The 23,805-nt window shown below is 33.8% G+C and overlaps 1 pseudogene; it reads left to right on the forward strand.

Moving 5' to 3' along the window:
• The first annotated feature begins 272 nt into the window (after positions 1-272).
• The window catches only part of LOC129521648 (atlastin-1-like), a 93,642-nt pseudogene continuing 70,109 nt past the window's right edge, over positions 273-23,805 (forward strand).

The following is a 23,805-nucleotide window of genomic DNA, read 5'->3' on the forward strand; positions in this document are numbered from 1 at the left end:
AGAACCTAGATAGTTGGAAAGATAGCAAAAACAATCAAAGGGACATCCAAAAAATAACAAAGCATGTAAAATAAATGCTATTTAAAAGTGACCAGGGTGTTCTTGGACAATGAATAGGAGCAGGTCTTATTTGAGGTGGCAGATAATAAGGGTAGGTTTCTCTGATGATATGAAATTTAAGCAGAGACCTGAAAAATGTAGAGTCAAGAATATGAAAAGTGGGTGAAGAAACATTCCAGGCAGAGAGAATGTGTGGAAAGAGAGGGTCTGGTATGTCTGAAAAACCAAAAGTTGTCCCTTGTGACGAGAATGGAAAGCACAAGGGGGAGGCTGTCAGGAGGAGAATCTGGAAATGCTGTCAGGGGCCAGAAGAAAGTGTTGGCTATGGTAAGGGGTGCACATTTTATTCTAGGTTCAGTGGGAAAGCAGTGCGTGGTTTCCAGGGAGAATGGTGTCATTATTTTATGTTCCCCTCTTAACATAGCTATTAGATAAGTACAAGAGGCATCAGAATAGCTGGTGGACTAGAGCATGAACAGATGCAGAGAGCTTTCAGTAACGTGCTAAAGGGACACAGTCATTTATTCACACACTCATCCAGGTTTCCCTGCCTAGCCTGATAGAAATACCCAGAATAAACTTAGAATGAACACCTCATGGTTTAAAAATAACTAAACAGTTTCTGAAACTTTACTGTCAAAATACTAAGTCCCAAGCAACAGAGAAAAAGTCAACTTTCAGCACCAGACTGCAATACTCTTAGCTTTAGGGAGTTTAAAACCAAAATACTTATGTGGATTTCTGGCAACGGACACATCGTTTACAAGGATTGTCATTTCTTTAAAAAGAACATGCAATGTTTAATACATAAGCTTTATCCACTGCTTAGTATCATGAGGATTAATTAGTTAAAGCTACACAAATACATTGAGGATAAAGAGTGCTAACATGTCAATACATCATGTTCTTGCTGCTGTAAATCAGACACTCTAAGATTGGAATTTGTTTAGAACCTTACACTTCCCTGAAGTCAAATTTAAGATTTGTCTGCTTTTGTTTGTTGCCGTATTCTCAACGCCTGTAACAATGTCTGACTTGAAATAAATGCTGGTGTCAATAAATTTGTGTTCCATGAAATAAATTAAAACGTAGCTCTAAAAATCCTTTGGAAAAGTGACATTATTAAGATACTTGTTATTTTGAATTTAATTGCCTTCTTATATCACTGATTATCATTTACACATCTAGTTCTCTAAATATAAATTAGTGAAAATTAACTGAGTACATATGTATATATGTGTGTGTGCACATGTGTATAATTTAGTCAGCATACTGTGGAACAGTGGCACTGTAGTTGGGGAGGGGGTGTCAAAATGTCAATGTTTCATTCAATGTCCTGTCTCACCACACATTAGTTTATTAAGCCAAGCAGTAAAAAAAAAACTCCTTAGAACATGCTTTAGAAAGTTAGGGTGCATGTTCAAATGTTTATTAAACAGAAATCTTATAAGGATGCTCTTCTTGTCCTAACATTAGATTTGAAATCTTGTCATTCTATGCATGATGACTTCTCCAGGTATTGTCCACCTAATTCCTGTGCTTGTTTGCTTAATGGCACTGTTTTAAGCTATAAGTGAATTATTTATTTTGTCTCCCTTCTGTCTGTCCCAGCAAAGAATAAGCTCACAAGAACATGGACCTTGTACTTCTTATTTTTTCGCTCCAATTTCTAGAAACTAGCACAATTGCCCTTGCTCAAGGTGCTTGGGAAATATTTTGAGAATGAGTAGACCAGGTTCAGATATATATCTAAGGATTCTGTTCTATAAATCCTTATGCCCTTTCCATTTAATATTTATACCATTCATTCTTTGGTATATACTTTTAAAAAGGCTTCATGTATCAGATGTTATACAAGGCTTATGTATCAAGATGGAAATAAATGTAGTTCTTGGAGGAAGCAGGCTTTTACGGAGGCAGGTCAGAAATAAGAAAGCACACATGAATAAGATAATTATAAATTGTAATAATGGCATATGACAATTAAATTGAACAGGGCAGAGGAGAACATGGGAATCAGGAAAGATTTGGAAAAGTCAAAAAATCAGTTATGAGGAAAGCTAGAGAATGAGATCAGGGGTCAGTGAGAGGTTCCAAGAAGGAAGAAACTTGACATTTGAAACAAGTGTAAAGAAGAAAATGAGCTTCAATACACCTGGGTGACTCAGTCAGGTATCTGCCTTTGGCTCAGGTCATGATCCCAGGGTTCTGGGAGCATGCCCACATTAGGCACCCTGCTCAGTAGGGAGTCTGTTTCTCCCTCTCTCTCTGATGCCCCTGTACCCATTCATCCTCATGCTCATGCTCTCTCTCTCAAATAAATAAATAAATAGCATTAAAAAAAAGGAGTAAAATGAGCTTGAAGTAATCAATATAGACAGTGAAGCAAGCTATGGTTGGAGAGGTAAAAAGCTATCAGATAGGGTTGTCTAACAAAATATAGGAAAATCCACTGAATTTGAGATAAAGTATGTCCCAAATATTTCTTAGATATATTTACACTAACAATTTAGTTGATATTTATCTGGAATTCAAGTTTAAGTCAGCATTTTTATATGTACACTTGAAACTCATTATTTATGGATTCTGTATTTGTAAATTTACCTACTTGCTAATATTTAATCACAATACCCCAAATTAACACCAGTGGTACTGTCACAGTCATTCATGGACAAGTGCAGAGAATCAAAAACTTTAACTCACCCAACAGGCACTCTCCCAGTTGAAGTCAAGCAAGGAAGTGTTCTGGTGTGAACTCACATACTGTATATGTGTTCTTCTCATAGTCCACCTAGTGTCCCTTTTTCTTTTTTGCATTTTTCCATTTTAGTACTTTTGTTGGTGATTTTGTGATTTAACATGGTTCTCAAGCTCAAGTATTGTCAAATGTTGCTAAGTGCAAGAAGGCTGTAATGTCCCTGAGGAAAAAATATTGGTGCTAGATAAGCATTATCCAGGCATAAGTTATAGAGCTAATGGCTAGGAGTTCAGATATTAATCAGTTATTATATTTCATATAATAACTATGTATATTTATATATAATGCTATATTTTTTTCATTTAATGCTTTTGTGAATTATATATTATTTATGTATTATTCATCAATATTTGAATCATAGCCAAAATATATATAATATATATATTATATATACATATAATATATATAACTGATTCATTGATCTTGGCATTCATGGCCTATATATATATATATATATATATATATATATATATATAATTTATAGGATGAAATATAGTCTGATATACTATAGTATGCAGTATGCAGTATATGATATATATGTTATATATTAATTGATATTTACCCTCACAAATAATATACATGCAACATAATATATATACATATATACACATATATATGTATATGTATATAAAACAGTATGTCTTTCAAGAGAAATACAAATAACACAAGGTTATGTGTTGATTGTTCAATGAAAATGTTCCAGCCAGAGGCTCTCAGAGATCTAACCCTCTATTTCTCCTAGGAGTAAAGTTCCATATTAGCTAATTCAATATTGGCAATTTTCTAAAACATATGGACTGCAAATAATATAAATAATGAAAATGCAAATACTGCAAATCAATGTTGTGGATTGATTTTCACACGCACGTGGACTTTATATGTGTGTGTTCTATATATTTACATATATATTATATATTTAGAATTCATAATGTATAAAATACACAATTTTATGCATTATATATAAATATACATATTTTTTTTTCTTTTTTGCCTAATCTGACAACCTGATATATCTTATAGAGCTTTGTAGAACATAGTAAGGAGTTTAGATGTCATTCTGTTTATAGGTTTAGTAAGAAACCACTGAAGTGTAAATATGGAGAATATGTTGGGGAGGGGACAAATTTGGAAGCAGAGAAAACAATTAATTGCCTATTGTGTTAACCAAAGGAAAAAAGTGATGATGAACTGATTTAGAATAAATAACTGTTGGTAAAGATGGGAAATAACAGACATTTTTAAAGTTTTTTATTTTTGGTAGAATAAAAACTATAGACATTGAACAACCATATGCATACATATGAGTGGACAGACTGGAGTGAGTGTTCCAGATGAAGTTAGTACTAGATATCACTTTAATGCATCATTATGAGATCAAAATGAGATAATACATGTAAAGAACCAGTATGATTTACACTCATGGGAAAGACACAGAAATGTTTATGCATTCTCTCACTATTCTCATCGCTCCACAGACAATTCTTATATTTTGCCCTAAATATTAGTTGAGAGGATTATCTTCATAAAAAGTGAGTTCCAGGATAGTTATTTTCAAACAACTCATCTGACATCTTTATAGAATCAACATAGTTTTCCCATCCATGAAAAGCTCCTTGCAAGTGCCTTGGATGTTCCCTTAGGTTTAGTGGTATAGGCACATATTTGTCAACTGTCCAAAGATTTCTTAGTATTCCACAGGAATAAACATATAAATATTCAGATGCTCCTGTTCTTGGCCAGCATCAACAGCATAAGGCACTAAAGTCTGCTATGTGATCCAAATCTTGTAGTCTTTAATTCAACGCTAATGGTTGAGATATAAGAGCAAACACTTGTTCATGTTCCAGAGTCATCTGCTATGAAATCCACTTGGCAGGTCAAGTAGGAGAAATGTTGACACACAAAATGTTAAATAAAGGTTTGCTTTAAACTTCCATACTTCACAGGGCTCAAGTTGTTTCTGCGTTATGAGTGAAAAATACTGCAGGATCAGATGTTATATAGACCTTCCCATTGCTAGCAGGCAAATGTTGCCAGAGTCCAAAGAATATAATATAATGAGCCTATTCCAGATGCAAAAATAGGGGATAGAATGTCAGAAACTAGGTTATTTTGGTTTGGAAATAGCTGTGTGTTAAAGGAAATTGCTGTAATTAACTAGTTCAGTAATTCAACAACTGAATAAAGGTGCACACACACATTTATGCAAATCATTTGTATGCATGAAACCAGTAGCTTAATGTAATGCAATTTTGAAACATTAAGAGGTGAAAGAAGACACAATGTAAAAGAGAAGAAAGAAAACTAGGGTCTCTGGCTGTGGAAGTTCTCTCAATAAGGAATCTATAACAACTCACGGGGGGAGGGGGGGGGGAAGAAAACATCAGTCATGTTTGCTAATCAAATTATATACCAAATCAGCAAAGTAAGAAAGAGAAGGAATAAAATGTAATTTGAGTTATATGCATATGAGCACACGCACCTGCACATATAAAGAGATTGAGAAATTGTGGGTGGTAGAGAGGGTGGCAGATTACATTTCTACCTGAGACATGGAATGCTACATTTGTTGGTACTTGTGTCAGAATCTAGTATCCAGGTCCAGATAAAACCTCATGCAGAGTGACTATATAGAGATGAATGAAAATACGTCACTAGACTTAGAAAGTCAACATCATCCCCTTCAAGCTTTTGTGAGGATGTTTAACATTCTATTTAATCCAAATGGACATCAGCAGTAGATACAGTGTTCACCTAGAATAAATGTGTGTGTATTGAAGGAACAGGGAGGAAAAAGGCAAGACAAAACCATTATTAGGCACAGCTATCTGCACCTCAAAGACCTTCTGGGATTACAAACTTTTTAGCTTCTTCTGACCCTCTCCACCAAAATGTTTATTCACACACAAAAAAACTATTTTCTTCTACTTAAGTCTTATTATCTTTGTGATTATTACATTTGAAGATTTTTGAGGTTTCCCAGAAATTCTCTTACATACTACTAGTTTTATTTTTCTGTTCTAAATTCATAACACTAAGCATAGCTGTGGGCTCTTCATGACCTGACTTCTACTTGATCCCTCTCTCACTTTTCTCATCACTAATAGCATGTAATCCTCTATTCAACCTTTATTCTTTTCCAGTGTTTAGAAAATTCTTTTTCACCTAACAACATGGGGCTTAAGGATTATGGAAGAATAGAAATCAATGTCTCTAAAACAGAACTTCTAAAACTTGGCACTATTGATATTTGGGGCCAGTTTAATTTGTTTTTTCTAGTTGGGGGTTGTCCCATGTAAGATGTTTAGCAGCACCAATGGTAATATCATCAACCGTTCTCATGATCAAATATGTCTGCAGATATTACATTATAGCTCTTTTCTCTCATCCACTCATCTTGCAGTTATAATCTATACAGAAAGATTCAAAATCCTATTACAACCATTAAAAAGAATAACATGCTACAAAAATTAAAAAAGAGAAACATCACCTAGAGAATAAAAACATAGTTGTTAAAAATTAATTATCACTTTTAAATAAATAATCCTCTTAAATAAACCAGAAGAAAACAAAAATTATCTTTAAAAAAGACAAACTCAGAAGGTCCAGTATCTTAGAGAGAACAGAACAAATAGAGAATAAAAGAAGATAATGAACACAGACATTGTTTTTTAACTTTCTGTACAGTAAAAAATATAAAGATACTCTCAAAAGTATCTTGAGAGAAGAAAATCAAGTTTACTGCTAATGGAAGGAGCATATATTAGATTGCTTGCCATCTATTCTGTAGGCACAAAGACGATGGAGAGAAACTAAATTTGAGAGGACTGAAAGGAAGGAAAGAGTGAGGAAGGAGCAAAGAAGGAAGGCAAAGGGGAAAAGTTTGCCTGCTCTTTTATAGAGGTAACATTCATAAAAAACTAAAATCAGAAGACTTTGCTTCTGGGGAGAAAAATGGGTGGGAAAGATATTGTGGTTACCATGAGTGTTATTGTATTATTGACTCTCTGGCAACCACTGAATTTGAAATTTATGTGAAATGTACCTTGATTTAAGGAGATTCATCATTCAATTAATTTGATTAAGCATCAACTTTACCTGAAAATTTTCAGCCTAAAAGAAACAACATATTTTGTTTCTTATTTATGAAACATAAACTAATTCTGATGGATCATGAGTGTTACTCTCTACTAGTTGTCTCTAACCCCAATCCCATTGTAAAAGAGTCAGAGTAGTTAGTTTGGTTCATAATAAATCATTTTCTTGTTTGGCATAATTCCTTCTTCGGGATACAGTTTCCCTTGAAAAACTCTATCCTAAAGATATTCTCTTCATCATGCCTGATATGTGACACCCATGGCTAGTATGACAAGACCACAAACGAAATATGCATAATAAAGCTTGCTAGAAATAAATTTCATTTGAAAAAATGTATTTTATCTTCACAGGTGGCTGGTTATTGCATCTTGTCATAAAATCTAAATGATGTGCCTGGTGTTAGAGTATATTCGAAACAATAAAATGACTTGTACAGCCATCAAATGCCATGTTTTGCTTCCTCATTTAACTGGTTTCCAGACTCACTGATAACAATTTAAACAAACATGTTAATATGCTGCTGTTATATAAAAGTACGTCTAATGGAATACAATTATAGTTTTGTAATTTAATCTTGGATAGGCCATTGGGATTATCCAATTCAATTAATTTATGCATCTCTTGTCTAAACAATTGATTACACAATCAGACTTAGACCTTCAAAAAAGAACATTAAATACAATGCAGACTGAGCTAAAAACAACCAGCTTAATTATTACTTGAACTGTGTGCGAAGCGTATTCTGGCCCCCAGTAGTGAACAAACTAGATAAAGTACCTTCCCTCACAGAGGTTCCAAATTCTAGTAATTTTGATTTTGCAAAAGAACAAAGACAAAAAAGGAGGAAAACAAGAGAGGGATTGAAAAGTAGCTGGTGTTCAAAAATTAAGTGCATCTCATTTGTATATTTTAAACAGAAATATTAATCAGGCTACCAAAAAAAGAACCTCAATTTCTGATTTTACTTGAAGAACACATTCAAGTTTTTCTTCCCAAAACAAGAAATATACCTGGGACTATATAATTTCTCCAAAAGATGTCATCAGTCTTAAGTCTCCCCTTCCATCTCTAGAGGGGAAAATAATTGATGAGAAGTCCTTGTGTTTCTTTCCACTGTACTCAGAGATGGAAAAATGTTATAGCAATGCTTTGAGAGGACAAAGAGTGTCGGGAATTAACAGAGAGGCCCTAGAGAGTTGAAGAAAAGTAGGTCCAATAAGAAAAGACAAAGTATTTACTCTAGATATCAAAATTCAACTGGAAAACATGGGAGTGTTGGCTATAAATTCCCAGAGACCATGGCAATTCCCTATCCTTGATGCCTTGAAGCTACATGTGCCTCATCATAACTACTGGCTTTAATCTCACTTTTCTTTCTGATGTTCACCCAGAGCTGAAGCACTTCATTCTCTATTCCGTTTATGATAACCAGGCTCTTCCAGTCATCAGAATGATTTTTGTGGAATTTCTTTCTTGTGCCCTTTCTTCTGCTTTGAGTGTCTTTATCTGAGATTCCCACTTGATGAAATCCCAAACATTCATCAGTCCCAAATCAAATTCCACTTCCTCTTTGTGCCCTGGATTCTCCAGTTGGAGGGATTTGTCACTTATCTTTACCTCTACATCTTGTCACTCAGACAAGGTATATCGCAGACAGCAAAATCTTGTAGGTATTACTAAAACAATTGTTCATTTCTTTAAACCATCATCAAGTTTCCTTGAAGTTCAGAAGTATGTTTTGTTAGACTGAAAAAGACCAGAGTTTAATGAGTTCTAGACCAGACATGAATCCTGACTGTCACTACCTTTATGCTCATAGTTAAAACCCTTAATGATTGTAAATCCCAATTTCCAATCTATAAAATGAAGGTGCTTTATCAAAATAGCCACATGATTCTGTTTCTGGTCTGCAGTGTCTAACATCATATTTTTAATATCACAGGCTTTTATAAACATTTGTGGAGTATTGAAATAATTTACTTCAAAAGTAAAAGATTTAGGATGGTAAAGTAGAAAGGACTGTATAAAACATAGCCTCAGAGAAATGTGTTTCCAAGTCTGATTCTGATACTAATAGTCCCTATGGGTCTCATCAAGTCTGAATATATTTTTTCTATAAAGTGTGTGTGTGTGTGTGTGTGTGTGTGTGTGAGAGAGAGAGAGAGAGAGAGAAAGAGAGAGAGACCTAATTTACATTCCACTATGTAAATCAAATAAAGTCATTTATAGTGGGATTCTATTTTTAGATATATACTTTATTTTTCTCTGTCTTTATATTGCATTTGTCCACTCAATGGGCTTGTGCTTGTTGGCTTATTAGGTGGATATAGCTGAGAACAAACTTGAAAGAGCCAAAATAGCTTCTTGGCTCTTTCTAAGCCTTGCAGAACAGAGGTAATATACTGGGCATTAACTAAGGGCTTGTCTCAAAAATAGAGCCATAGCAAAAATGATGGGAAATGTTGAAAACAGATAATAGTAGATCTAGGGCAGTGATTCAGAAAAGATATGAAGATCTGGGGAAAAAGGGTAAATAGTGCATAAAGACGGATAAAGGCAGAGGCCATAAATTACTCAGAAAACCAAAAGCCCTGATGTTATGTCTCATTATTAACTGGCGAAGGTGACTCATTGACCACAGTCCATGGTTCATCTTGGCACTATTTAAGATTCCATACATACCAACAACATGCTTTAAGTTTGGAGAAACCCTGAAAAAAACTGAGGTTAAATTTTCCAAATTCTTGGTGGGATTTAGATATGATTGGTAATAAAAGACTATGTCTTTTATTATTATTTATGTTTTGTTTGTTGCTTTTATTATTATTTATGTTTTGTTTGCTTTGGCACATCAGTGTATATGGGCTGAGTTTCACAACTTCAAAATATCTGAAAGATTTTTATAAACTGCAAATTGCTACTGAGCAAAAGTTACTCATTTTAAAACCATGACTACATGGATATACTGGATGTAATTAGAACAGTACCTGAAGTAAGGTATGCAATTAATAATTTTTATTGTCACCTTACTACCATTAGAGATAAATTGCAGATGGAGAGTCTGTGTATGTAAAAGAAGTGTTAAAGAGAATTAAACATGGATTTCTGGTACATCCCCATGTAACACTAAATCATAGTATCACTGATTTGAATGTTATTTACTATTCCATCCTTATCTGCAAAGAACAAATGAGTCTTGGATTGAAATAAAGCTGGCAATAAGGTAGAAATCAGGCAGTCTGGGGAAAATGGTAACCTGAGTATCTTTTCTAGAGTAACTGTTAAGTTTACTGGGGTGAAATCCTGTTCCAAGTTTGCATAAATAACTTATTCACAAAAGCATTAAGAAATGCTGTAGCTTCCTTTGGGTGCACATCAAGTCCAACTCCAAGTTAACATTAGTAGAGACTAAAAGTTTCAGTGACAATGACTTGCTGATTAATTTCATGTTTAATAAGCGATGACTCAATTCATGAAAAACACTTGCTATACAATATGGCACCCTAGTGTTTAGTATAATTCATTTCCAAATTAATCACTGAATCTAACAAAGGAATGTTGCAGTCTAATAAATTTCTGATTTTCATAAACTAAAATAGGAAATTCTTCTGTTGAATTCTATTAAATATATAACAAGGATTTATAACCTTTTACCCACCTACTTGTGCCCCATGAGAAATACCATGAATCCATAAAAGCTTCTCCCAAGGCATTTTTTATTTTAATTTTTTCCCCAGTTATAGTGTTCTTCATATCAAAGGTTCCTAGCAACTCTACCTCTTTAGAGTACAAAGTTTTGCTCCACAGATCTGTCAGTGGGATCTTTTGAACTTTGCTAACCTGAACTGCTTCTCCCCATGCCTAACACAATTTGGAGATATCTGAAAGACCCCCTGTCTATTGACTTATTCAATTCTTATTCCTTTTGTTGCATTTCTATCAGCAATCCTATGGAAAGGCAAGGTTGAGATTTGTAGTCAATTCTCAGTAAATCATGCTTACTAATCGTTGGATATCATTATAAATATCACATTAGCATAATGAGTTTCCTCTTAGTGTGTTTTAACAATTGACTCATTATACATATATATAATTTATGTGTATATATATTTAAATATTTTATTTATTTATTCGGGAGAGACACACACAGAGAGAGAGAGAGGCAGAGACATAGGCAGAGGTAGAAGCAGGCTCCTCACAAGGAGCCCAATGCAGGACTCTATCCTGGACCCTAGGATCATGCCCTGAGCCAAAGGCAGATACTAAACCACTGAGCCACCCAGGTGTCCTGACTCATTTTATATTTTAACAAAAGGGTGTAGTGTTCTTTTAGTTTTAAGTACAGCCAGGCCTTAATAGTCTTCCCAGTGTACACACAAGTAACATCAAGCATGATTCTACTGCTGACGATTGAGAAAGCTCCATCAGCTGTGAATTCTAAACTAGACTTTTGTCTATAAATGCTCAGTTCTTTTTACTATATAATATGGCTTTCCAGCCTTCTTGTTTCTCATCACTGATTCATTTTGCTTTTAAGAATGCTGTATTCCAGGAGCCATCTAAAATATCCCTAATGGCCAAAGCCACAAAAATGTAACATTACAGACCAAATTATAACAAATATTCATGAGTCTATAATGAAGTAAGTGAAGTGGTGATTTAATAGATATATAAATAAATAAATAAATAAATAAATAAATAAATAAATAAATAAATAAGGAGAATAAACCCATTTCCCACATAGAATAATGTCAAATAATTTATGTAGATACTCTTCCCCCTATATCTCAAGAATATGGACCATTAGGCCCTACTTCTTAAATGTGGGTTATGGATAGTAACTTCCTTCCATAGTATACAGAGTGTAAAGGTGGAAAAAGTAGCTTCACATTGGAGAAACCTGACAAACATATGTTGGTCAAGGTCAACATAAACAGAGATATCATGTTGATAACATTTATCCTTGAGATGATTTGATGAGAATGGAATTTTTATCTATCTCAGAAACCTGGATCTCAGTCTAATCAGGGGGAAAACATTGCAAATACCTCAATTGAGCGATATTTTACAAAAATACTTAATGATTGTCACTCAAAAATGGTAAGGCCACAAAAAATAGGGAGGTCTGTGAAGTGCAGTCAAGAATAGCTTAAGAAAACATGACAGGGAACGGGTTCAGGACAGCCTCTCCCAGATTGTGTCATTTTGGCATGTGGATTATTTTAAGCTGAAGGCACTTGAGACCCTATGGCTCAAGAGAACATTGTCCCTCCCTTAACTACACAGAATAATTTAAATTGGGGCTCTTTCCCAGAATAAGGGTTATTAAGAGAGATAAATAAGGTTATAAAGAGGGAAAAATACAGAGTGACCCATCTGTACGGCAGGGCTAAAATCTAATTACCAAACATCTGTTCTTTTTATCACCCTGTGACCTGCATTCCTTTCCTCTGAAGTCCCAGATCCTGACCCCCTTCTCCTTAGTTCAGAATGACATATATACCTCATTTTGCCTGACTATCATTGGAATTTCCATGTCTGTGTGGATTCTCCACATATATGCCTATTAAATTTGATTTTTTCCTGTTGCTCTGTCTCATGACAATTTGTTTTTTATTTTTATTTTTTTTAATTTTTTTTATTTATGATAGTCACATAGAGAGAGAGAGAGAGAGAGAGGCAGAGACACAGGCAGAGGGAGAAGCAGGCTCCATGCACCGGGAGCCCGACGTGGGATTCGATCCCGGGTCTCCAGGATCGCGCCCTGGGCCAAAGGCAGGCGCCAAACCGCTGCGCCACCCAGGGATCCCTGTCTCATGACAATTTGATTCTTCATCTAGGTCGGAGGACCTTGGAGGGGACAGAAAGTTTTACTCCCTAGCAACAATAAAATGTATATGACTTGAAACAGAAAAAGGACTCCAGCTTAAAACTAAAGAAATCTGAATAAACCACAGACTTAAATTACTAATAATGTTAGCGATACTATTTTATTAATTGAAACAAAGCTACTATCCTAATGTAGGATAATAGTAATAGGGGAAATTGAGTGGGAGAGAAGAACTTTCTGTATGATCTTGTAATTCTTCTATAAATCTAAAACTGTTCCAAAAATTCTAAAAATTAAATATTGGATATTCCTTTTGTGCAAGCATTTACACATCCTCCTTACACTAATATGTCTACTCAGTATCCTACATAACACTTAATCAATTTTCACTCTTACTTTATCTTCCTCTCCTTTTTTTTTTTATTTCCTTTACTCATTAGGTGCTATTAAAGCCAAGGAATCAATTCATTTCTCAAAAGGTGTTGATAATATGTGGAAAAGATCTGGGGTCCATCTTGTTTTCCACCCAAGCAGAAAAAATGCCAGATCTTGACAATCACCAAGTACAGTGGTGACTCCCCAAAGAAATGGCAAATCCTTTTAAAACTTTACAGATTTATTTTTAAAGCAGAAACCCAAATCCCTTTCCTTCTAACTGCCCCAAACCGTAGAGCATTACCAACAGAGGGCTTAATCCCCTAACAATCTAATCAATCCCAAACAGAAAACTTTATTTTGCTTTTAAAAGATTAACCCTGCCCAATTTTTCTTTCTGCCTGCATAGATTTAAAAGAGATACATGTCCATGTCATTCAATTGATTATTAAATTAATCCATGTAAAGGGGACAGGAGAGTGAGCCTGAGTGCATTTTTTGCTTTTTAGTGGAAACTCTGGATATAAGATAAAAACAAAATCCTTAAAGATTTGAAAATGTATTCAACAAGGCAGATAGGAGTACAAAATATTATGATCTCAGGAAATAGGTATGGACTCCTCTGAACATGTTTTCAGAATATACTTTTGCTTCTGGGGAGAAAAGTCTTGGTTATATTTCATGCTGTCCTAGCTCTACTTTAGAAATGCAAATTCCGTGTGAAGTGCAATGGTAAATTGAGTGTCTTTAAGGATTTGACGGTCAGTGTCAAGTCACTGGCTGTTTCCACAGTTTTGAGGCCCCTCTGATAAAGGAGATGGGGAATCAAGCTAGCCAAAGAGGTGGGGTGGGATGGCAGGGTGCAAAACCTGTCAGCCAGTGCAGCTCAATCATGCAGGAGAGAGTCTTCGAGATCCTCTAACAAGTTGGACCACAAAGATTAAACTGCGAGAGAGAAAATGTGTTTTAAAGGACAACTCTCTAAATTTTTAAGAATTTTGAAAAGAGGTAAATTTCCTTCCCTCTGTACTAGCTTCCCTCGGTGTGCTGTTTATGTAAAGCTGCTATCCACCAGATTTCAGGGTTCTTTTAGCCACAGTCAATATACTGATTAGAGAATAAAATGGTGAAGAGAGTCAGCTGTATTGTGCCTTGGACCAAACAGTCTACACATAGACCGTGTGGGCTAGCTCTCTATAGTTCATCTCAAGGCTTCTCCAATGTAATGTGCACAGGGATCATCTGGCATCTTCTTAAAATGCAGATTCTAATTCAATAAGCCTGGCATAGGTTCTAAGAGTCTTCAGTTCTAACAAGCTCCAAGATGACACCAGTGCTGATGGTTTACAAATCACACTTGAAGTGGCAAGGGTCTGGATATCATGTTTTAATGTATCAAACAAAGGTTGAAGGTTCAAGCCTTGGTCATGTCTGGAGAACATCCCTCATGGACAAGTTGTCTTCTCTACTACACATACACAACTAATCTTTTGTAATGTGAATCTTCTCTCTTATCCCAGTCCATCATTTTTTTAAATCCTTCTCTCCTCAATGCTGCTTTCTCTTCATGCATCCTTAGCAGTTAACACATCCCTAGTTTCTCCCTTTATCTTAGAAGAGTGCTTTCATTTCCTTTGAGTTGTTAAAAAGGAAACTAAAGGTCCAAAGTGGAGTCACTTGCCCTTAGGCCAGCACACCAAACTTAATTTCAGTAAGTGTAACTTTATGTCAATCAACCTGGAATTTCTGTTCTGCACCAACGAGGTAATCTGTCTCATAGGTTTTCTCTATCCTCCAAAGGAAAATGAGGTAATTTGCATGATAAAGAACTACCCCCCCTTCCCTCTAGGGAAAGTTGACCTTGCCTGAAACAATTCTTTCTTTTCTTTAGCTAATAATGTCTTGCCCCATCCTCCTTTCCATAACAACCCTCTGTTTTGTACAGCTCATTGGAGCTCCCCTTTATTTGCTACATAGGATGCTGATTCAATGAATCACAGCCAGTTAGATCTTCAGATTTACTTATTTGAATTTTTTAACAGACTGAATATATATGTTCAGGCATGTTAGCATATGAATTTCAGCTAGTAGCCCTCTCCAGATTTATTAAAAAACTAAATGTCTTTTCTCACTCTCCACCCCCATCTTTAGCATAATTTTAGTAGTGGATTATGTTAAAACTGTGTGTGTCTTCTACCTAATATTAGGTCTGTTTTACAAAGTATCCTTCCATGAACCTTAACACTGGCAGGTGACCTTCCTAATTTTCCCTTCCCCCAGTTACTAGAATGGCTATCAGAACAACTCAGACATGGTAAGTAACTGAGGACCACAGACACATACACACACATATATTTTCTAGAAAGCGTTTATAAATATGTGGCTAGTTAAGTTTAAAACAATTTCTTTATTTAACATTAAAAAATTAAATCAATTAGAGTTGTGAATATGAAGGTGTATAGAAGTAGTGAGGAGATACGCAAATTTTGCTCTAAAAATATAACAAATAATTTCCATAAAATTAGTTTAAGAAACATTTTAATCACTTTGCCCTATTATTTTGCTTTTGAAAATGAGAATAAAGTATAAGTGAAGGATAAATAAATATCCTATTCTTACTGGCCTATTCCTATTGTTCATGGGCTTATGAAGATTTGAAATCATATTAAAAATATACATTTCTATATTCTGAATAATGAGATATAATCTCCCTCATAGGGTGTAAAGACAGAATGAGAAACCTCACTATTTTGTCAAGTCTGCTTTCATGCATCTACTACTCATGAATAGTAAAAGAAAATTGTCAATCATAGCAATTTTGCTCTTATTTCTATTGTTATAAGTGGTTCTTTAGGGAAGTAATTCAAATAATGAAAAGATCCCACCTATAGAATGGATTGCAGAACACCTGTTTGTTCTGCATTGTGAATGCAAGCAGACAGATAAATCACTGTGCAATGGTGCCTCTTTATCTGGAAAATTGGTCTCAAATAAAAATGTAATCAAATCTGCATATTACCTTTATAAACAAATTAAATTAAGTAATCAATTGTTGGATATGATGCTATTCAATGATGGTGCTTCAGGTCCTGCTATTTAGTCAACTAAATCTTCTTATGTGTGTTTACTGTTGAGTTGTTTTGTTTCTGTAATTACATATTACAGCAGTTCCCTGACCCTCAGAGCTCACATTGCCGCTGATGGAATCTAATTAGGTAAGACCTTAGAGTTGCTTTGATTGGCTAGCACAATATTTTAGAGGTTAGGAAAAGAAAAAAAAGACTTTGAATGCCATGAGAAGGAACTTACTCTTTAGATCATCCTATTTTTTTTCCCACATGTGCCATTTTCTCACATTCCCACATTTGTACTACCCCATCCAATTTCAGTCGTGTATATTTCTTGAATTGGTTTTAAGGTATTTGAAGTTGTATCCCTGTTCCAAAGCTGGTTTCAGTAAAGAACTGGAGTAAACACCAGCACATCTGCTGAATGGCATTTGCTATCCCACCACAATGCACAGCATAGTTTTTAGTTTTAACTACTTATCAGCATACATGTTTATTCTGGTCTTTGGCATTTTGCTCATAGCCACATTGTAACTTTTCATTGGTAAACTGAAATACCTGATACAGAATGTGATGCTTCAATTTGGTTTTTTCTTTGTTAATTTAAAACGAAAACACATACTTACTTGAAGTATTCTGATGAGCCTTGGTGGCCCAGTCAGTTGGGCAATGGATTTGGTTTCAGCTAGGGTCCTGAATTGGGGGTGTGGGAGCAAGCCTCCATTGGGTTCCAAGTTCAGTGAGGAGTCTGCTTGAGATTCCTTCTCCTTCTGCCACTGTTCTTCATGCTTCTTCCTCAAAAATAAAATAAATCTTTTGAAAAAATCTTCATATATCTAAAATACAAGGCAAAATAAACTTCTGAAATATTCTAAAATAGATAGAATTTGTTTAGCTTATTTCTCTTTTCATCCACATATGTATAAATCAACCAAGATATATTTAAGGCTAGCAAGCTCCACTTTATTTTGACAATTAGTCAAATAACAGTAGTAATGTTCTTTCCTATTTATAATTTTTGACATGAGAATATTTCTCTCTAAAACACTGTATCACTCAGCTTAATAATTTTATAAATTAAGGCAATATGAAAGATTCCTCAGGGTTCTAGATTTTTAGGATAATTTTTTATAAATCTTGATCATATTTCATATGGACAAAATAACTGTGGATTGTCATCAATCAGTGTGGAATCGTACTGGAATCAGGTGGAAATTCTATATCATATTTTATTTTCCCATTGGCTAAAATTCATTCAACGAATACCTATTATCTGCTCTGTGAAATGCAGTGTGAGAGATTCTATACAGCACTAATCTCCTTTGCTATGGACTTACTCTTGCTTGGTAGGTTTTTCTTATACTCCTATTAGACAATGACACTACACTCAGGCAATGGAAAACTGTTATCAGCTGCAAGAAGTGAGGTAAATAACTCATCTTTGCTTGGTATTCTGGAGATGGAATTTTGTTTAAATCCTGTCACTGTTACTTGTAATACTATGCAAATGACTCCACATATACACATTTTTTCATACCCAGTTTCATACAGTTTTATGGCCTGAATTGTGTCTTCCCCAAAAAAGTTATGTTGAAGTGCTAACCCACAGTACTATGGAATGTGACCTTATTTGGAAACAGGGTTTTTGTAGATATAGTTAGTTAATAAGATGTCATACTGGAGTAGGTTAGACCCCTAACCCCAAATGACTGATGTCCTTGTAAAAAGATGGCTAGAGGGAGACAAAGATACACACAGGCAGAACTCCAGGAGATGCTGATGGTAGAGACTGGAGTCACACAGGTTTAAGAAGTATCAAGAATTACATAGCTTCATCCAAAAGCTATAAAGAACAAAGGAAGTACCCCCCCAAAAGGATTTCAGAGGGATCACTGACCCATTGACACCTTGATTGTGCATTTAAAGCTTCCAGAAATATGATATAATAAGATTTGAGAAGATTGTACTCTTTAAGTATTTTTAAAAAATTGATTTAAGAAAAGCAAACTTTCTGTTTAAAATATAATTGGGAGAATGCAAAAAAATAGCCAAAATAAATTGAGAAACAGTTTTTAATTTCTCTAAAGCACAGTCTTTAAAAAGTAAGTTAATTAATTTCTCTAAAGAGAATCTACTTCTAATGTTTACTAACTGACTACTGATTGATGGAAAGAATGAATAGATATTTTAAACAGAAAGTTGTAACTCATAGCATTGGCCTTGCCCCAGATACAGTCATGTTACCTAATTTGACTTTACAAGCCATGAGCATTCTTAGATTAGGAGTCACTAATGAGGTAGAGATGACTGTGGTCACCTACTCTAAGCACATGCAGAAAAAAAAATTATTTTTTTGCAGAAAATTATTTATAAAAGAGAATGTAGTCAACATGTGGAGAAAAATGAGTTTTAAAGGAATATAAAACATTCTGACATTATGATTGAAGTACTGGATCTAGTTAGGCCTGAAATCAACTGGACCTACAATTGGACATTTTAGTCCTTATGGCATGAAATGCAATTAAATTTCTTAAGCTAAATCAATGGTTGCTTTGCAATATGACTTGGGAATTTTCCCTAATAATTCAAATATGCAACCAGGTTAAGAATTACTAAGCTAATTAAGGAGGGTTGGAATCACTTGGAACCTATGTAAACCTGAATAAATAGCTCAATAAATCATCAAATATAATGTAGTAAAATGTAGTGAAAATCACCAAATAACATGAACAGCATTTAAAAGATTTTAATCTTTGTACACTCATCTGCCTCCTATTCCCCACAAAAATTGGATTCTATAAATAACTTTTGGTAAGAGGGGCATTTAGAAGTTTTAAAGAATATAACAACTCCTACTTGTCTTATTCAAATGTAATAGAATGTTTTGATAAAAATGGAACATGACTTCTTTACATTTACTTCCCTAAGTATGAAGCAGAGGGTACAATAGTCTGGATCATCTATAGTTTTTTTTCTCTAAAATATATAAACATACATGATGCTGACACTACAACAGAATGAAAGACATACAAAAAGTTGGAGGGATTAAAAAGAGGTAAAGACAGACAAGGAGAATGGAAGGGAGAAAGGAGAACGGAGGAGAGAGAAGGGAAGAGAAGAGAGAAAGAAAGAAAGAAAACTTGTCTTAGGAAAGTTCAGCGTCTGTATTTTGATCAAATTTTCAAAGTTCAAGGTTCATGTTGTATTATGTTGACCTTTGAAAATTATGCAAATGTAATCTTCTTTTTTGACTATATTTCCTTGTCATTTTCCTAACAACCACATTTTTATGATTTATGATAATCCTTCATAGTATGATAAATAGGCATGGTACATTTTACAAAAACTCTAATCTGAACAGTACCTTTTATTTTTTCATATATCCTTGCAAAATAAGCAAACTGTTTAGAAGAGAAAAAAATGAACAGTAATCACATTTTATTGCAGAAGGTCAGAAAATGTACTGTAAATCTACTAAAACAATAGCTTTTGAAACTTAGGAGTCAGCCATATATAGATGTATGTTGGAGGACGTTAATTATTGTATTTTATTTTATTTTTTTAGAAGGGAGGAGGGGCAGATGGAAAGGGAGAGAGAGAGAATCTTAAGCAGGCTTCATGCCCAGGATAGAGGCCAGCACAAAGCTCAATCTCACAGTCCTGAGATCATGACCTGAGCCAAAATCAAGAGTTTGATGCTTAATGGACTGAGCTTTCCAGGTACCCAGTATCTTTAGCTCAGTGTTATTTATTTATTTTTTTAAAGTGTTTATTTATTTATTTATTTATTTATTCATTTATTTATTTATTCATGAGAGACACAGAGAGAGAAAGAGAGGTAAAGACATAGGCAGAGGGAGAAGCAGGCTCCATGCAGGGAGCCCGACATGGGACTAGATCCTAGGACTCCAGGATCACGCCCTAAGCTACAGGCAGACGTTTAACCGCTGAGCCACCCAGGCATCCCCCTTTTGCTCAGTTTTAATTGGATTATTTTGCCATTTGATAATTAAGTCTGGAGGATTCTCTATATTCCCTATATAGTAGTCCACTGATACATGATTTGCAAATATTTTCTTTCCATATATAACTTTTCTTTCTATCCTATCAATAAAAACTTTTGTAAAGAAAGGTTTTTTAATTTATTTTACCTTTTATGGATCATAATTTTGGTATCAAGTCTAAGAATTCTGCCTACTTCTAGATTCCCAAGAACTTCTCCTACATGACTTCTAAAAGTTTTATAATTTTACACTTATATTGAAGTCCATGATCCATTGTGAGTTAATTTTTGTAGAGTGTAAGACTTCAGTATTCTTTTTTTTCTCGTCTATGAATGTTCTATTTCTCTAGCATCATTTGTTGAAAAGACTGTCTTTTCTCCTTTGAACTGTATTGCACATTCGTATATGATCAGTTGGATGTGTGACAGTGAATCAAAGTCAGGGGTTTCTGTCTGGTATCATTGATCTATGTGTCTTGCTTTGCAAATACTAACCCATCTGGATTTACCATTTTAAAATTGAGAACTGATTCCTCCTACTTTATTCTTCTTTTACACAATTGTTTTGTTCATTTGCCTTTCCATATAAAGTTTTTAAAAAATGTCTGTATTTGAGTAAATTGATTTTTCCTATATTATTTTTCTTTCATACAAATGTTTTGTTCATTTGTCTTTCCATATAAACTTTAAAATAATGTCTCTATAGTCTTGCTAGGATTTTGATAGGAATTTTTTTAACTGATAAGTCACTTTAGGAAAAAATGACATCTTTCCTATGTTTACTCTTGTCTATCAACACAAATTTTTTCCATTTATTTCAATTGTCTTTGGTTACTTTTATCAGCATTGTGTAGTTTTCACATAAAAGTCCTGTATATGTTTCATAAGATTTACATCTAGTATTTAGTTTCTAATGAATGTAAATGATATTAAAATTCTAATTTTGGTGTCTGTGTGCTCTTTCCTTTGATTCGTAATTTTTTATTCCTTCCAAAGAATCAGTTCTTTCACTGATTTTCTCAATTCCATTCCTGTTTTTAATTTTATAAGGTTATAGTCTTCTCTTTATTATTTCCTTCCCTCTTCTTGCTTTGGGTTAATTTTACTTTTCCCTTTTTAGATTCTTGTGTTTTTGATCTTAGATTATTGATATGAGAGTTTTATTATGTCTCTAATATATGCATTAGCATTATTCCAACAAATTTTTATATATTGTATTTTAATATTTATTTAGTTTATTGCTTTGCTTGCTTTTTCAATTTTCTTTGCAACTTTGACTTACAGAAGAGTGTTGTTTAGTTTTCATGTGTTCAGAGATTTTTCTTTTACCTTTCTGTTATGGATTTCTATTTGGATTTCATTTTTTCTTGGGGATCATTCTCTATGGTTTTAATTCTTTTATATTTGCAACGTTTGTTATATGGCCCACCACATGGTTCATTGTATATGTTTTATGGACACTTGAAAAGAAACTATACATGACATGTTGTTGTGGGATTGGTTGAGGTTTCTGCTGAGTTCTCCTTTATCTTTATTGACTTTCCCTCTAATCATTCTTTCAATTGTTGAGAAAAGGAAATTGAAGCCTCCAATTATGCAGATTTGCCAACTTTTCCTTTTAGCTCTATTGGTTTTTGAATGATAAATTTTGTAGTTCTCTTTGATGCATTTTACACATTTTAGGTTGCTAGATCCTTTCTGTGGTTTGACACAATATCACCTGTCTAATAATTTTTTTCTCTGAAATCTATTTTGTATGATGTTAATTTAGCCACTCTCTTTGCTTTGATCAATGTTTGTATCTTATGTAATACTTCATCCTTTTATTTTCAATCTACTTATATTACATGTTAAGTGATTTTCTTGTGGAAAGCACACAGGTGAAATTTTAAAATTGACTTTGCTATTTATTCTCTGCCTTTTAAATGGTATATTTAAATCATTTACACTTAATGACATTATTGATATGTTAGGGCTTATGTCTGCCATTTTATTTTTTGTTGCCATTTTTTTCTGTGTGTTTTATTTCTCAATTTACTTTATACCTTCCCATTGGTATGGGTAGCTCTGGGTTTTATGTTATTCACACATATTAATCATAGTCTACTATCGTAATTTTACCATGATGAGTGAAGTACAGAAAGTACTCCTGCTTTTTGCCCCTTTACTCTCTAATATTTAAAAATATTTGTCTCAAACATGTTCTTTACATACATTTAGAATCACATTAGACAAATATATATTTTTCTTCAACTGTTAAACATAGTTTAGAAAATCCAGAGAAAAAAGAAATCCTACTGTGTTTAAAGTAACTTTGCTTACTGTATTCTTTCTATTTTCCTGATGTCCTTGTTTTATTACTTTTTGTTTAGAATTAACTTTCATTAGCCATTCTTTTATGGTTGGTCTGCAAGTAATAATTTTCTTTCATCTGACAATGTCTTCATTTCCTCTTTAGTCGTTCAGGAAAATTTTAAAGGGTATAAAATTCTTGGTTGAAAGGCCCTTGTCTTTCAGTACTTTCAATCGTTGTGTCACTTCTTTCTGTCTCCCCTGGTTTCTAATAAGAAATCTATTGTCATTTGTAGTGCTTTCTTCCTAAAAGTAAGGTGTTGTTTTTCTCTGGATGCTTCCCAGATACTTTTTCCTTATCTTTAGTTATCATTATCCTAAGTGTGATGTTTCTTGGCATGGATATTTTCGGTTATCTTACTTAAGTTTCATTCAGTGTATATGTGTGTTTATAAAATATTATTCATGGTATTATTAGAATAGTTGGAGTAATATTTACCTCATCCATCCAAGGACTAATTGTTCAAACAATTGAGAATCACACTGTAATATTGTATATATAGGGCTGATGCAAATCAATAAAAAATTAAATGTCTATATAATTTCTATTCAATTGGGAAAAAAGGGGTTATTTATAACCCACACAATTCACAATAAAAGAGACACAAGTGGCAGAGTAACCATCTATAAAACTGTTAATCCTAGTTAGTGCTAGGTTTTGGGGAGGTATTTGTTTTTTCTATTAAATTGGAAAAACTGGGAATGTTTAAAAGTAAATAGGGAAGAAAGAAAATGATACCATATAGTATAATACAGGGTACACATTTTATGATAATTTGAATTTTGTGAATTTGAAAATAAAATTTATAAACATACAGTGGAAGTTAATACAAAACTCATACATTAAAAGTATATTAAGGATCATAGAGCTTCAAAGCTCCTGGAATGAGTAAATTATAAATGGTTTCCATGTAACTGCTATATAACTCTGGCTCTTTAATGAGTGCAAAGTAACAGCTACCATTCTTCATGAGCATTAGCTTTGAATGATACAAACTTTGAGTTAGGGTAGTCTTTCAGGAAGTCCCTTTAAACACACACACACACACACACACACACATTCAAATATCAGATCTGTTAAAATATGCATATATGTTCCTAAAAAGTGCCATAACTATACAAACTCATGATATAAGACCATGGAGCTTATGGGAAACATGGATTTTTGACACAATCCTTATAAACTTTGTAAGACATGAAACTAATAAAAATGATAGCATACTTAGGTATGGGAAATACTAAGGAATATACAATTATAAAA

The sequence above is a fragment of the Nyctereutes procyonoides genome, unplaced genomic scaffold (genome assembly GCF_905146905.1).
Source record: "Nyctereutes procyonoides isolate TBG_1078 unplaced genomic scaffold, NYPRO_anot_genome, whole genome shotgun sequence".
In the NCBI taxonomy this organism is placed as follows: Eukaryota; Metazoa; Chordata; class Mammalia; order Carnivora; family Canidae; genus Nyctereutes; species Nyctereutes procyonoides.